General features: G+C 38.1%; 1 protein-coding gene across 2 annotated transcripts in view; it reads left to right on the forward strand.

Moving 5' to 3' along the window:
- The window catches only part of ULK4 (unc-51 like kinase 4), a 678848-nt gene that overhangs the window by 126902 nt on the left and 537586 nt on the right, over positions 1–14360 (forward strand). The gene's annotated exons all lie outside the window — the stretch shown is intronic.

Below are 14360 nucleotides of genomic sequence, written 5' to 3' on the forward strand. Positions count from 1 at the left end.
CCTTGTTTCACTCCTGATCTTATTGGGAATGCATCTAGTTTATCCCCATTGCAGATGATATTAGCTGATGCTTTTAGATATATACTGTTTATTATTTTTAGGAACGACTCTTCTATTCCTATGCTTTCTAGTGTTTTTAATAAGAATGGATGTTGTATTTTATCAAAGGCTTTTTCTGCATCTGTTGAGATAATCATGTGGTTCTTGTTGGTTTGCTTGTTGATGTGGTCAATTATGTGGATGGTTTTCCTAATGTTGAACCAGCCCTGCATCCCTGGTATAAATCCTACTTGATCATGGTGGATGACCCTTCTTATCACTTGCTGGAGTCTTTTTGCTAGTATCCTATTTAAGATTTTTGCATCTATATTCATTAGGGAGATTGGTCTATAGTTTTCTTTCTCTGATTTGGACCTGCCTGGTTTTGAAATCGGTACCATGTTTGTGTCATAAAAGGAGTTTGGTAGAACTCCCTCTTTGCTTATTATGTCAAATAGTTTGTATAGTATTGGGATGAACTCTTCTCTAAATGTTTGATAGAATTTATTGGTGAATCCATCAGGCCCTGGGGATTTTTTCTTAGGAAGTTCTTTGATGGCTTGTTGGATTTCATTTTCTGATATGGGATTATTTAAGAATTCTATTTCTTCTTCTGTTAGTCTAGGCAGTTTGTATTTTTTTATATATTCATCCATATCACCTAAATTGGTGTATTTATTGCCATATAAATTGGGCAAAGTAATTTTTAATGATTGCCTTTATTTCCTCTTCATCAGAGGTGATGTCCCCCTTTTCATCTTTGATGCTGTTAATTTGCTTTTCTTCTTAACTTTTTTAAAATTAGATTGACCAGTACTTTGTCTATTTTGTTTGTTTTTTCAAAGTACCAGCTTCTTGTCTTATTTATTAAATCAATAGTTCTATCACTTTCGATTTTATTAATTTCTCCTTTAATTTTTAGGATTTCTAGTTTGGTTTTCTGCTGAGGTTTTTTAATTTGATCGCTTTTGAGTTTTTTTATTTGCATTTCCAATTGATCGATCTCTGCTCTCCCTAGTTTGTTAATATATGCACTCAGGGATATGAATTTACCTCTGATGACTGCTTTGGCTGCATCCCAAAAGGTTTGAAAGGATGTCTCGCCATTGTCATTTTCCTCGATGAAATTATTAATTGTTTCTATGATTTCTTCTCTAACTAAACGATTTTGGAGTATCATATTGTTTAGTTTCCAATTAGTTTTTGATTTGGTTTTCCATGTACCATTACTGATCATTATTTTTATTGCCTTGTGATCTGAAAAGGCTGCATTTATTATTTCTGCTTTTCTGCATTTGTGTGCCATGTTTCTGTGACCTAATGTATAGTCAATCTTTGTGAATGTGCCATGTGTTGCTGAGAAGAAGGTGTATTCCTTTTTATCCCTATTTATTTTTCTCCATATGTCTATTAATTCTAATTTTCTGAGATTTCTTTCACTTCTTTTACCTCTTTCTTATTTATTTTTTGATTTGATTTATCTAAATTTGATAATGGTTGGTTTAAGTCTCCCACTAATATGGTTTTACTGTCTCTTTCTTCCTTCAATTCTCCTAGTTTCTCCATTAGAAATTTGGGTGCTATATTATTTGGTGCATACATATTGATTAGTGATATTTCCTCATTATCTAAAGTCCCTTTTAACAAAATATAATTACCTTCCCTATCCCTTTTGATCAGGTCTATTTTTGCTTTGGCTTTGTCAGATATCATGATTACCACTCCTGCCTTCTTTCTGTCAGTTGAGGCCCAGAAGGTCTTACTCCATCCTTTAATTCTGACCTTGTGGGTGTCAACCCACCTCATGTGTGTTTCTTGAAGACAACATATGGTAGGATTTTGGATTCTAACCCATTTTGCAATTCGTCTACGTTTTATGTGTGAGTTCATCCCATTCACGTTCAAAGTTATGATTGTGACTTGTGAATTCTCTGGCATTTTGATATCCTTTCCTAATTCTAACCTTTCTTCTTCAGCTCTACCTTTTAGTCAAGTGATTTACTTTAAATCAGTCCCCCTTGTCCCCTCCTTTGTTATGTTTCTCTTTCTAGTCCCTCCCTTTTTGTTCCCTCCCCCTCCCACCTCTTCTTCCCTCCCTTTTTTCTGTTCCCTCCCCCCTACCCCCCTTGGTTTTCCCTTCTCCCTTCCCTTGTTGGGTAAGATAGAATTTAAGATCCCAATGGATCTGGATGTTCTTACCTCTCAGAGTTGATTTCCCTGAGAGTAAGGTTTAAGTAAAAACTCTTCCTCTCCTTCTTATAGGAGTTTTCTTCCCCTCCCCTTCCCGTGTGAATCTTTGTGTGAGAAAGATTATTCTATTTGGTCTTTCTTTTCCCCCTATTTACACATTACATTTTCCCCACATGTTAGTATACATAGATTGATATAAATGTAGTCCTTACAGAAGAGAGATTGAGTAAAAGAAAAATATAACATTTTTCTCCTTTTCCCTTTCCTTCATATTTACCTTTTCAGGTATTCCATGTTCTTTGTTTTTCGATATCGAACTTTCCACAGAGCTCTGGTCTTTTCTTTGCAAAAAGTTGGAAATCTTCTATTTTGTTGAATGCCCATACTTTCCCTTGGAAGTATATAGTCAGTTTTGCTGGACAGCTGATTCTTGGTTGAAGACCCAGTTCTCTTGCCTTTCTGAAAATCATGTTCCATGCCTTACGATCATTCAGAGTAGAACTTGCAAGGTCTTGTGTGACCCTGATTGGCATTCCTTTATATCTAAATTGTCTTTTTCTGGCTTCTTGTAGGATTTTTTCTTTTGTTTGAAAGCTTTGGAATTTGGCAATTACATTCCTGGGAGTTGTCTTTTGGGGATTTAGTGTAGAGGGTGTTCTGTGAGCTCTGTAAGTGGCTGTATTGCCTCCTTGTTCTAGGATCTCTGGGCAATTTTCTTTGGTTATATCTTGTATTATGATGTCGAGTTTGGTGTTTATTTCTGGCTTTTCTGTAAGTCCAATTATTCTTAAATTATCTCTTCTTCCTCTATTTTCCAAGTCTGTCACCTTGTCAGTGAGATATTTTATGTTCTCTTCTAATTTCTTGGTCTTTTGGCTTTGCTTTATTAATTCTTGCTCATTGTCTTCGAGTTGCCTGATTCTGACTTTAAAGCCTGGTTTTCCTTTTCACTTTGGTCAAACTGGTTTTGTAGATGTGTGAATTTCTTTTGCATTATTTCCCACTTTTCTTCCTAGAGGGCTTCCATCTTTTTGATCCTTTCCGATTCAAATTCTTCATGGGTTTGTGGAGAGTTTCCATTTCCTTTGGAAGGTTTCGGAGCATTTGCTTGTGTTTCCTCTTCTATCTCCTCTGTATTTTGTATTTTTGCTCCATAAAATGTGTCCAAAGTTGCCCCCTTCTTCTTGTTTTTCTTGGAATTTTGGGGCTTTTGTGCTTCTGTGGAGTTTGCCATATCTATCTGAGTGGGGAGGATTAGCTTTTCTTATCTCTGTCTGGTGTTCAGAAGTTTTAGCCCTAGGCAGATTGTCCGTTCTATGCAGTTGTTGTTCTGTCTTCTCGGGGAAGCCAGGAATTGCTGGTGTTTCTGGGTTACTGCCCTCCTTGGTTCCCTCCCCATGCTTCTCCGTTGCCTTACTTCCACGCTCTGAGCCTGGCTCAACCCTTTCTGTGGGGTGTTTGTTTCTGTGCCTTAGCCGGCCAGGAGAGCCAGCACTTTGAGGGGGGAGGAGCCGCAGCTTCCTGGAGCTCCGAGGGCTCCTGATAGGTTTAGCTTTCCCTGGGTTGATCTGAGTATGCTCTGAGTCAGGGACCTTCATTGAGCCTCGGATGGAAGGATCCAGCCGGGGGTTACAAGCTCCCCCCATCTCTCTCTGTTTCCCTGCTGTCTGGGTGACCCCTCGTCTGAGTCAGGTTGTTTTCAGGAAGAGGCCTTCAGAATAGCCGGCCCTGAGGCTCTGAGGTTCCCTCTGCTGCCTTGGACTAGGAGCTCTGGGTTGGAAGGGATGGGTCCTGGGACCTTCCTTCTGCCCTACCCCTTAGGTCCGAGTGATCTCGGGTTCTGGCTTTTGGGGGGGGTGTACCTTTTGATCCAGGTCCAAGAGGAGGATTCCCGGGGTCTATGCTGTTGATCGTTTTGAATTTCGGTGCCCAAAGGGCATAAAGTTTGAGTTTGGTAGTAGGGAAGGGTTTCCGGAGATCTGAACTTTAGCTTTCTCTAAGCCGCCATCTTGACTGGAAGTCCTCAAGAAAAATTTAAGCTTACTCTAAGAGAGGAAACCCAGACTCAATCTGCTAGAAGAACAAATCAAGTAGGGGATAGACAAGAAGGACAGAGAATTCCAAAGAAGGAACTGAAAAGCTGAGAAAATCCAAGCAGCTAACTCTCTTCTCTTTGGGGAGCCCTTCAGAGAGGTTGGTCTGAGAGAACCTCTGATTCTTGATCATCCTTCTCTGAATCTAGACCCCCTGAATCCAATGGAAGACAACAAGAGTGGATAGTTTGTCATAAAACTATCCATCCCAACTTCATATCATAATTAGGACAGATAGAAGTCAGGACAGCTCTCACAATTGGTCCCAGAGGGTCAGGCAGGCAAAGCCTGATCCTGCAAGATTTGGGGAGAAGGAGGTCAGTTGTTAGCCTTTAGGGACTTCCTACTTCCCACTTCCCCATTACCTTATCCCACCATCTTACTTGCCCTACCTTATGTGTATTCCTTAAGAATAAAATGCTATTTGATTAGATCAAGTATCTGCTTCATAATATCAAGGAGGAGAGACCTGAAACTTGGGGAAGAAAGCTACATCTTCTCAGGGAGGGAGAAGCAGTTCAGTCCTAGACTTTATTTCAACCCAGTCTCTGAAGAAATATAGTCTGTGACTCTGAAGACAACTAGTGTGAGTTTTACTAGGGAAAGAGAGAGGAGAAACAATCTATCTCCCCTCTCCAACTTTTAGCTCCATTCCATCTCTACCACACTCTAGTCCTAAGTTAAGTAGTAGGTGACTCCATTTCTCACCCTCCATTACATTACCATGAAAGCAGAAAGAGTTACAGTATATTACATTTAGTATGTTTTTCTTCTGCTGAAAAAGGGACTCTCCCAAAATGTGTGTTAAACTGGATGTACTGCAATAGTCAATAAATGAGTATAGTCCCGCCTTGGTTCATCACTCAGCCCTATTTGTTCTTTCAGGAACTTGTATATTAGTGGCACTTTGAATCTGGCTGAAGCAGTCACATAAGGCAGTGGTTTTTTAAAAAAGCTATTCATAACATAAATGAAATCTTAGCATTGGTTATTTTTTTAAATTGTGTATCTTCTGTCTTAGAATTGATAGAATTGGTTTCCAGGTGGAAGAGTGGTAAAGGCTAGGTAGTTGAGGTTACATGACTTGCCTGGAGTCACATAGTTAGGAAGTATCCAAAATTGGGTTTGAACCCAGGATTTCCTGTGCTCAGGCATAGCTCCACTGAATCACTTAGCTGCCCCATTCGTGCTGATTATCTTGTCCCATTTTTTATTTATAGATGAGCCAGAGGAGGCCTGATTATTCATATAGTTTGTTATTTATACCACAACTAGAATAAGAATGACTAAGTGAAAAAGTATTTATTAAATGTTTACTATGTGCCCAAAACCATACTAAATATTGGGAATACAAATAGAAAATAATCCCACTTCCTAAAGAGTTTATACTCTCCCTGGGAGACAATGTGTAGGATGATTCAGTGGCATGGTGGATGGGAAAGACTGAAGGTCCTGAGGACTTGTCAATAGGACAGACATTGCAGTGCCATGGGTATCTGTATTGCTGAGTGGGTAGTCCCACAGGGCCACCACCATTGGCAAGCAGGGATTCTGGGCTCCCTCAAATCTCTAGACTCTAGGTTCAAAGTTTTTGTCATGGAATCCTAGATTTAGGCAAGGAAGGAACTGAGAGATCAGTTAGTCCAGCCCTCTCATTTTTTAGATAAGGAGCCTGGTGGGGCTTAGAGTGCCTTATGCCAGGGCACCCAGAGATTATTGGACAGACAAGATTCAACTTGTATCTTCTGACTCCAGAGCTAGTGACCTTCCCATTCAACCATGCTGCCTCTTACTCTGTCATGCCGTTTGAGAGGAGATGCAATGGGAAGAATGCTGGATTTAAAGTTAGTGGAATGAGTTCAGTGCCTTGGTTTGCCACGGAATACCTCTATGATTTGGGGCTGTATGGGCCTCCATTTTCTCATAGTCGAAATGAGGAGGTTGGATTAGATGGCCTCTGCTGTCCCTTTCTGCTACAGATCTCTGGTCTGCATATCCTGTGACCTCACATGCTTTATAAAGGGAGCTTGGAAACTATCAAGTAGGACTATGGGAAGAATCCCCCCAACTTGCCATGTACCTGAGAAGCTTTTTAATCATCTGAGAGTGAGCCTGTGCTTAGAGCACCGAACAATGCACTTGTTCAGAATATTGGTTTCAGGAAATTCTGGGACAGAAGATGCTGTTCTCTTCAGGAAGCTTTGGGGTAGAGCAATAATAGACTAAGCTAAGCATGGGGACTTGTAAATACATAGAATAGGTTAGAGTTTGAGATGACTTAATTCAGGGAGTGGGTATTTTTTCCCTTACTTTTGATTATTCTGGTATATTATTTATGACCTTTTAAAAATAATATTTTATTTATTCCCACTTACATATAAAATTATTTTTAACATTTTAAAACTTTTGAGTTATAAATTCTCTCCTTCCTTCCTATTTTCCTCTCTTCTTCCTTTCTGCCCTTTCCCCCTCCCTGAGACAATCTGTATTATTTATGATCTTGTATATTCTCTTTTCTCTTGTAATATGTCCTTAAAATATCTATTTCTCTGGTCCAGTTGTTCTGGGAAACAGTTTTGGAATTTACTAAAAATTGGTTGACTCATATGTCCTTTGACCCAGATATACCACTAAAAAGCATTTACAAGGTTAAAGAGGGATAGATGGGTACCATAAATTTAAAAATATTTATAACAACATTTTTTTTTGTAGTAGCAGAGAATTAGGAGGAAATCAGGAAGAAAACTATGGAATAGTTGAATAGGTTGTGGAGTTCATAAATATGGATAAAATATAACATTATTGCACTGAAAGAAATGATGAATATGAAGAACTAAGAAAAACTTAGGAAGACTTATATGACTTGTAAAGGGAATTAAGTAGAAACAGGACAATTTATATGATAAGCCCAGTAATGTAAAGAAAAATAACATAGAAAAATGAACCCATAACAGTGTAATAACTTATCATTACTTCAGAGGACTGATGGTATAATTTGCCTACAGTCTCTTGGCTTTGAGGGGGTGGTTTATAAGTATTATATAAAGTACACATGTGTACTTTTTTCATATGTGACCATGTTTTAATTTATTCTGCTTGATTGTATTTATTTGCTATACTAAAGAGTTCTATAAGTGAGTGAATGAGTCATTAGGATGAGACCATGTTTAAAAGAAACTTCAAGGAAATATTTTATTTTGTTTTTATGTATATATTTTTTCAAATTATATGTAATAAAATTTAAACTTTTCTTCTAAAATTTTGAGTTCCCATTTCTCACTTTTCCTTCCTACCTTCCTTTATCACTGAAACAATAAGCAATTTGATCCAAGTTGTACATATATGATCATGCAAAATATATATCCATATTGGTCATGTTGTGGAAGAAGACTTGTATAAAACATAATGAAAATGAAGTGAAAAACAGTATGCTTCAATCTGTTTTCAGACTCCATCAGTGCTTTCTCTGGAAATGGAGAGTATTTTTCATCCTTTGGAATTGTCTTGAATCATTGTATTGCTCAGAATGGCCAAACCAATCACAGATGGTGTGAATCTTGAAATTTCTCAGACTTGTGAATGTTAAAAAATTCCCCATTGGGGAATTCTCCATTGGGACAACTCCCTATTAGGGACCATTCCCCATCTAAAATGTGAGAACTCTACTTGGATCAAAAATGGGAGGACCTCTATTCCACCCGTACTTAGGACTGCTTTAGGTGAGAAAAACTCCTTTCTAAACAATGAAAAGGTACTTAAACCCATACTTAAGCCATGCCTATTTTTAGAAAGGGGTGCTAAGTACCTATTAAAGGTCAGGCAACTTGTAAACTTGCCAGGACAAAAAGGTGAGAAACTTGCTCAAAGATTCTAACCTACTCAGGTGTGGATTGCTAAAAGGATTAATCTACTCAGCTGTGAATTCAGAATGGGCTGTCCTTTGGAAAACGTCTAATGTGATTGGTAGATGGAAGAACTTAGGGGAGGTGACATAGGAAAACCCCCTATATAAGAAAAAGGATCTCTTGAGATAGACAGGCTCTTGAGAGACAGTCTCTAAGAAGGTCTTTCAAGGGAGGCTGACTCTGGCTGGAAGTCCCTCTGGGGAGACTCTGTCCCCCTGAATCCTCGCTTGAACAGATCTTATGGTGAGCGATAAAAGACTAACTGATCTCTCTCTCTTGAGACTCAGGTCTAGGCCATGTTGGCTTAAGGCCCTTCATATTTACCCCTTTCTTACTCTTTCTCTCTTTCTTTAATTCCTCATTGTATTATTAATTAAAGTCTCTATAAAACCCAGTTGACTTGGGTATATTCATAATTGGGAATATTTCCCTGGCGACCACCTTATATTTGATTTAAAACAAGACACTGTAGTGAAAACATATTTTCCGCGGTCACAATTTACTCACCCACTCTTATATCTATCACAATTTAAGTCTTCCACTATTTTAATCACTACAGTTTAAGACCTCAACTATTTTAATTATTACAGTTTATGGCACCCACTCTTTTAAATGCCACAATGGTCATCATACAATATTGCTGTTAATATATACAATGTCTTTTTGCTTCTGATTATTTCACTTTGTATCAGTTCATGTAGGCCTTTCCAGAATTTTCTGAAATATTCTAGCTTATCATTTTTCCCCCAGGTTTTTCTGAAATTCTCCGGCACATCATTTTTTATAGCTCAATAGGATTTCATTACAATCATAGACCATGACTTGTTTAGCCGTTCCCCATTTGATGGACATTCCCATAATTTCTGATTTTTTGCCACTACAAAAAGAGCTGCTCTAAATATTTTATACAAATAGGTCTTTACCCTCCTTTTTTTGCTCTCTTTGGGTTACAGACCTAGAATTGTTATTGCTAGATGAAAGGTTATGTGCAATTTCATATCCTTTGGGGCATGGTTCCAAATTTTTCTCCAGAATAATTGAATCAGTTGACAACTCCACCAACAGCATATCAGTTTCCCAATTTTCCTAGATAGCCTCCTACATTTGTCATTTTCCTTTTCTGTCTTAAAGAAAATATTTTTAAAAATAAAAATGATATTTTAGGAGAACTCAGTTCAGCCAAAATGAATAGGATTGGGGAACCAATATGACAAGAGGTAAATTGGAAAGGCTGCTATATATAATGTTAGTATAGTATAAAATTAACCATCTCTGATTTCTAAAATGTGTGGGGAATTCTTGTATTTTTTCTCTCAGATTTTCTTTTACATAATCAATAGCGACTATATAACAGAACTCTCTCCCTCAAACGTTTTATGTCTTCTCTCATCTCTTCTCAGCAGGGCCAAGTCGCCATTCAGCATGACTTGCTCATTATTTATTCTACACTCAAGCCCATCTTTTTTCCATTTTTCTTTATCTTCCATTCTTTCCTTATTCTGATTTATTCCCAGATTTATACATCCAGCCCTATTTTCCCTCCTGAAAACCAGTCCTGCATTAGCAACTGCCTGCTAGACATCTCCACCTAGGTGACACATAGGCAATGCTAATTTAATATACTTGTCATTAATTTATCCCCAAACCTCTCCCAGTTTTTCATGTTTCTGTTCAGGGCATTATTGTTCTTCTAGTCACCCAGTTCAAATCCTCTTGGTTTTTCCTCTTGCCAGCCCCTTCTCTTTGTGTAGTATGATTCAATGTAAAAAACAATGACCAAGTCAGAGGACTTGGGTTCAAATTCCCTTTCTGATTCTCCCTGTGTGATCTTCAGCAAATTTTGTAACCTCCCAGGCTCTTGGCTTCCTCATCTGAACAATGAAGGAGCTGAATGGCCTCTTTGGTTCCTTTCAGTGTTAGAATGGATCCTTTGACCTAAAGTTCCTATATATAGACTGGTGTCCCTCATTGGAATGTAAGTTCCTTGAGGAAAGGAAGTATTTTTACTTGTTTCTTGCATCTCTAGCACTTTGCACAATACCCTTTAGAAATGCTTATTGATTGGCCCTGGACTCTCCTTTCACTCAGCCCCTTTATCCATGGTATTCTTTAAAGCACAAGCCTGATGTTTTTTCCTCAGTGATGCTTTGCCAGATTTCTGCCCTCAATTCCCATTGTTAGTTCTTTCTTCCTCCTGAAATTGTTTTTATATATTTGCATTTCATTATCTGTGTATAAATAGCAATAGATTATTTATTCCTTGAGGCAGACAATGTTTTTATGTTCCAAGGACCTTACATAGTATAGGAACTTAGTAGATGTTTAATAAGCATTTAATTAACTTGAAGTTAATGGGGTTTTGGGCAGAGTCAGGGTAGTGAAATATGGACTGAACACTAGACTCTGAGCTAGAAGGTCTGGAGTTGAGTTCTGCTCCTTACTTCCCATGTCACGGTGGACAAGTGAGTCACCTCTGAACTGTCTCCATATCTGTAAAATCAGAAAAATGATACGGCCCCGCCTTCCTCACTAGATTGTTTTGAGAAGAATGCTTTGTAATCTTTAAAGATATTTGACTACAACTATGCTAAATTATCTAATTGTATAGAGAGACAGCTCCATTCAGAGAACTGAGAATCAACCTTGGTGTTTGGAGGACCTGATTTCAAATCTCTGTGTGATGATGGGGAAGTTACAACCTCTCATCACCCTAGACAGTTTTCAAAGGCTATTTCTTCTAGGGCAGATGATGATACTCCTTAGTAGGAGACACTTCTTCATTGGGAATTCCTTCTATCAATGGAAGTACAGGTCTAATTTTTTCAAAAGTGATTATCAAGATGTTTAAATGCATAATATCCTTAGGCTCTAGGGTGGAAATTAGAGTATTTGTCTGGAAAGAAATAAACATTTGCAAAACTTTTTTTAATTTTATCACTGAGTATGAATTTGTAAATTATTTTTCATTTTAATTATATTGGAGGTTTGAGTATGTTAAGATTAAAATCGCTAAACTGTGGCAGGTAAAAATTAGTTTTTCTCTGCAAGGAGTATTATATTTTTTTAGAGGTTTATTAAGGATTAAGAATTTAAGAAAATACAAGTAAGAAAGCATGTGCCTGGGTGGGCTGAGAGGCCCATTCAATTTGACTTACATCATGAGACCCGTCTGCTTGGAAGGCGAAACAGGAAAGAGACCCAGCCGTAGGTGGAGACTTTAAATAACAATTTGTTCTCGGCCCAGGTGAGAATCTCGAGAACTAGAGCAAGGACTTCTGGGGATTGGAGTCCGGGGTTCAGGACTCCATTTTTACAAGTAACAATCTATGCAGTGAACAGAATTTTAAATCTACATTTGTTAAGAGATAGCTTTCCATTACTGAATTCTTTGAAGAGTTCCCCCAAGTCTGTTGTAATTAGGAAAATGACATTCCTCTGCTGTTATGATTCTCTTTTCTGTCCAACATTGAAAGATTTTACATTGGTTTCTGATAATGTCTATATTTTATATGGAGCTGAATTCACTATTGGCATAAAGCAATTTTAAAATTTATTATTGATGACAGGAATCCATTTCTATCAAGACTAAAGAATCTACTTTTTTTAAAGTTCTTCATTTTTTCATTGTCCCAAACTAAGATTTTATCACTTTAGGGAGCTTTCTATAAGTAAACTTTCTCTTTCAAAGCAGAACTACAACTTTCCTGCAGCTTCTGGTTTTAGGACATGACCTTTTTCAGAACTCCATTTCTCCAGAAGGCTGTTTTCCAGATTTGTAACCTAGGCATTACCTTTAACTCCTTACTTTCTGTTACCCCGCAGATTCAATCTATTGACAACTCTCACCCTTTCCTCCTCTGCACTCTGTAAACCTCAAAATTTCTCAGACTTATGAATGTTAGGGGTTTCCCCCATTGGGGAATCTTCTACTTAAAAAAATTCTCTAGCAGATGGTGAGAACTCTACTTGAGTGTGGGGGCTCCTTGCCTTGGGAATATCCCTACTCCACCCTACTTAGGACTGCTTTAGGACAGAGAGATCCTTGAGAACAATGGAAAGTACTTTGATCCATGCTTATGGAAGGGACAGGAAGTTCTTTGAGTCATGACTGTTTTAGAATTGATACAATGGGATACTAAGTACCTATAAAGGTGGGGCAACTTGTAAACTACTTAAACCTAAAAGGGTGATAACTTATTCAGAGGTTTTTTCTAATGAAATTTGTCGACACAGCAGCATTTTTTTCCTGACTTACTAAAGAGATTAAAACTACTCAGCTGTGAATTCAAAATGGGCGGTCCTTTAAAAACATCTACAGTGATTGGTAGATGTAAGGACTTAGGGGAGGTGACAGAGAAGATTTTGCCCTTAAAAATAAGAGCTCAGGGAAGAGCTGGGAAGTCATTCTGAAACATTCAGATTGGAGAGACTCATTCTGAGGAGACTGATTCTGAAACATTCAGATGGAGGAGGGAGCTAGTGAAAGCAGCTGAGATGCTGCTGGCCTGGTGTCATTAGAAATCCTTACTTAGACAGATCTTATGGTGAGTTATAAAAAACTGACTGATTTCTCTTTTAAGACTCAGGTCTAGGCCATATTGGCTTTGAGGCCCTTCATCCTTATTCCTTTCTTACTCTCTCTCTCTTTCTTTGATTACTCATTGTATTGTTAATTAAAATCTCTATAAAACCCAATTGACTTGGGTATTTGAATAATTGGGAATATTTCCCTGGTGACCACCTTATATTTGATTTAAAAACCAAGACACTGTAGTGAAACATATTTCTGCGGTCAAATTTACTCACCCTCTCTTATATCTATCACAATTTATATCTTCCACTATTTTAATCACTACAGTTTAAGACCTCAACCGTTTTAAATCTCACAACTCTCTCTCTCTCTTGAACCCAGTGCCCTTTCTCTATTCAGCCAGCTCCCGCTTTAGTTCATTTTCTGATCACTACTCATCTGGATTATTACTAAAGAGTTTCCCAACTGACTGGCCTATCATCTAGGCTCATCCTACTCCTATAATCCTGTTGTCAATGTTGTTGTTGTTTTTTTTCCTTAAGGGAAGATCTGACCATTTGACTCCCTCCCTCAACCACCTCCAGGAGATTTCTGTCTCTTCTAGGATAAGATATCTAGTCCTCTGTTTAGCTTTGAATGTCCTTAACAACATGGTGCCGACCTAGTCTTCCATCCTTATTGGCTGTTACTCCCTTTCCCTCATTTTGATCCAGCCAAGTCCCCCTTCCCTCTGTTCCTTACACAAAAAAATGTCTTGTCTGCATGCTTTTGTACAGTTTGTCCTGGAGGCCTGGAATGCACTGCTTCATCACCTCCACCTAGCAGAGTTCACCTTTTTCTCACCTGCTATCAAAAACCTTTCGTGGACTCTACAACTGCTAGATCCTCTCAAACTGCCTCCTATTTAATTAATTTGAATTTCTTCTTATTGATACCCATTATTTATTCTTTATATGTAATATGTAACTTTTACCTTCTCCAGGCACATGTAAGCTCTTTGCAATTAAGGGTTTTTCCATTCTTTGTTTTTGTATTCTCAGCATCTAACAGTGCCTTGGTCTCAAGTAGGTACTAAATCTGTGCACATTGATGAATACAAGATTGGGGCATAGTGTTGGTGCCTATGACTATGCTAACTGATACAGATTGGGGAACAGGAAGGCGAGGGGAAGGGCAGGCTAAGAAGTCTATTAGCTTAGGGGAAGGTGGAGTCTTGAATAGTTAGATTTTATTATGTGGAAGACCTGTGAAATGAGTAAACCTAAGTTCTGCTTTCAGAGCTGGTACTGTAGAGTAGATCCCAAGAGAGCTCTATTTAGCAGGTGACTTTGTGCCTGGCATGATGGTGGCTCCTGAACTTTAGGAAAATCACACAGGCTTGGAGCACTATTGGTGAGCTATAATCACACCTACCATTGCTTAACGCTTTAGCTTTGGCAGTGAGAAACTACTATGTGAAAACAGCATATTATTTCACTGGATAATTTTTCCCACACAGAATGTTTTTGCATTTCTTTATAGAATACGGCGCCTACTTTGGCTCTGTTTTTAAATTAGTACAGAAAAGAGAAGGCAAATTGTGTAGAGTGAATAATCCTTTAT

The sequence above is a fragment of the Monodelphis domestica genome, chromosome 5 (assembly GCF_027887165.1).
Source record: "Monodelphis domestica isolate mMonDom1 chromosome 5, mMonDom1.pri, whole genome shotgun sequence".
NCBI classification, from domain to species: domain Eukaryota; kingdom Metazoa; phylum Chordata; class Mammalia; order Didelphimorphia; family Didelphidae; genus Monodelphis; species Monodelphis domestica.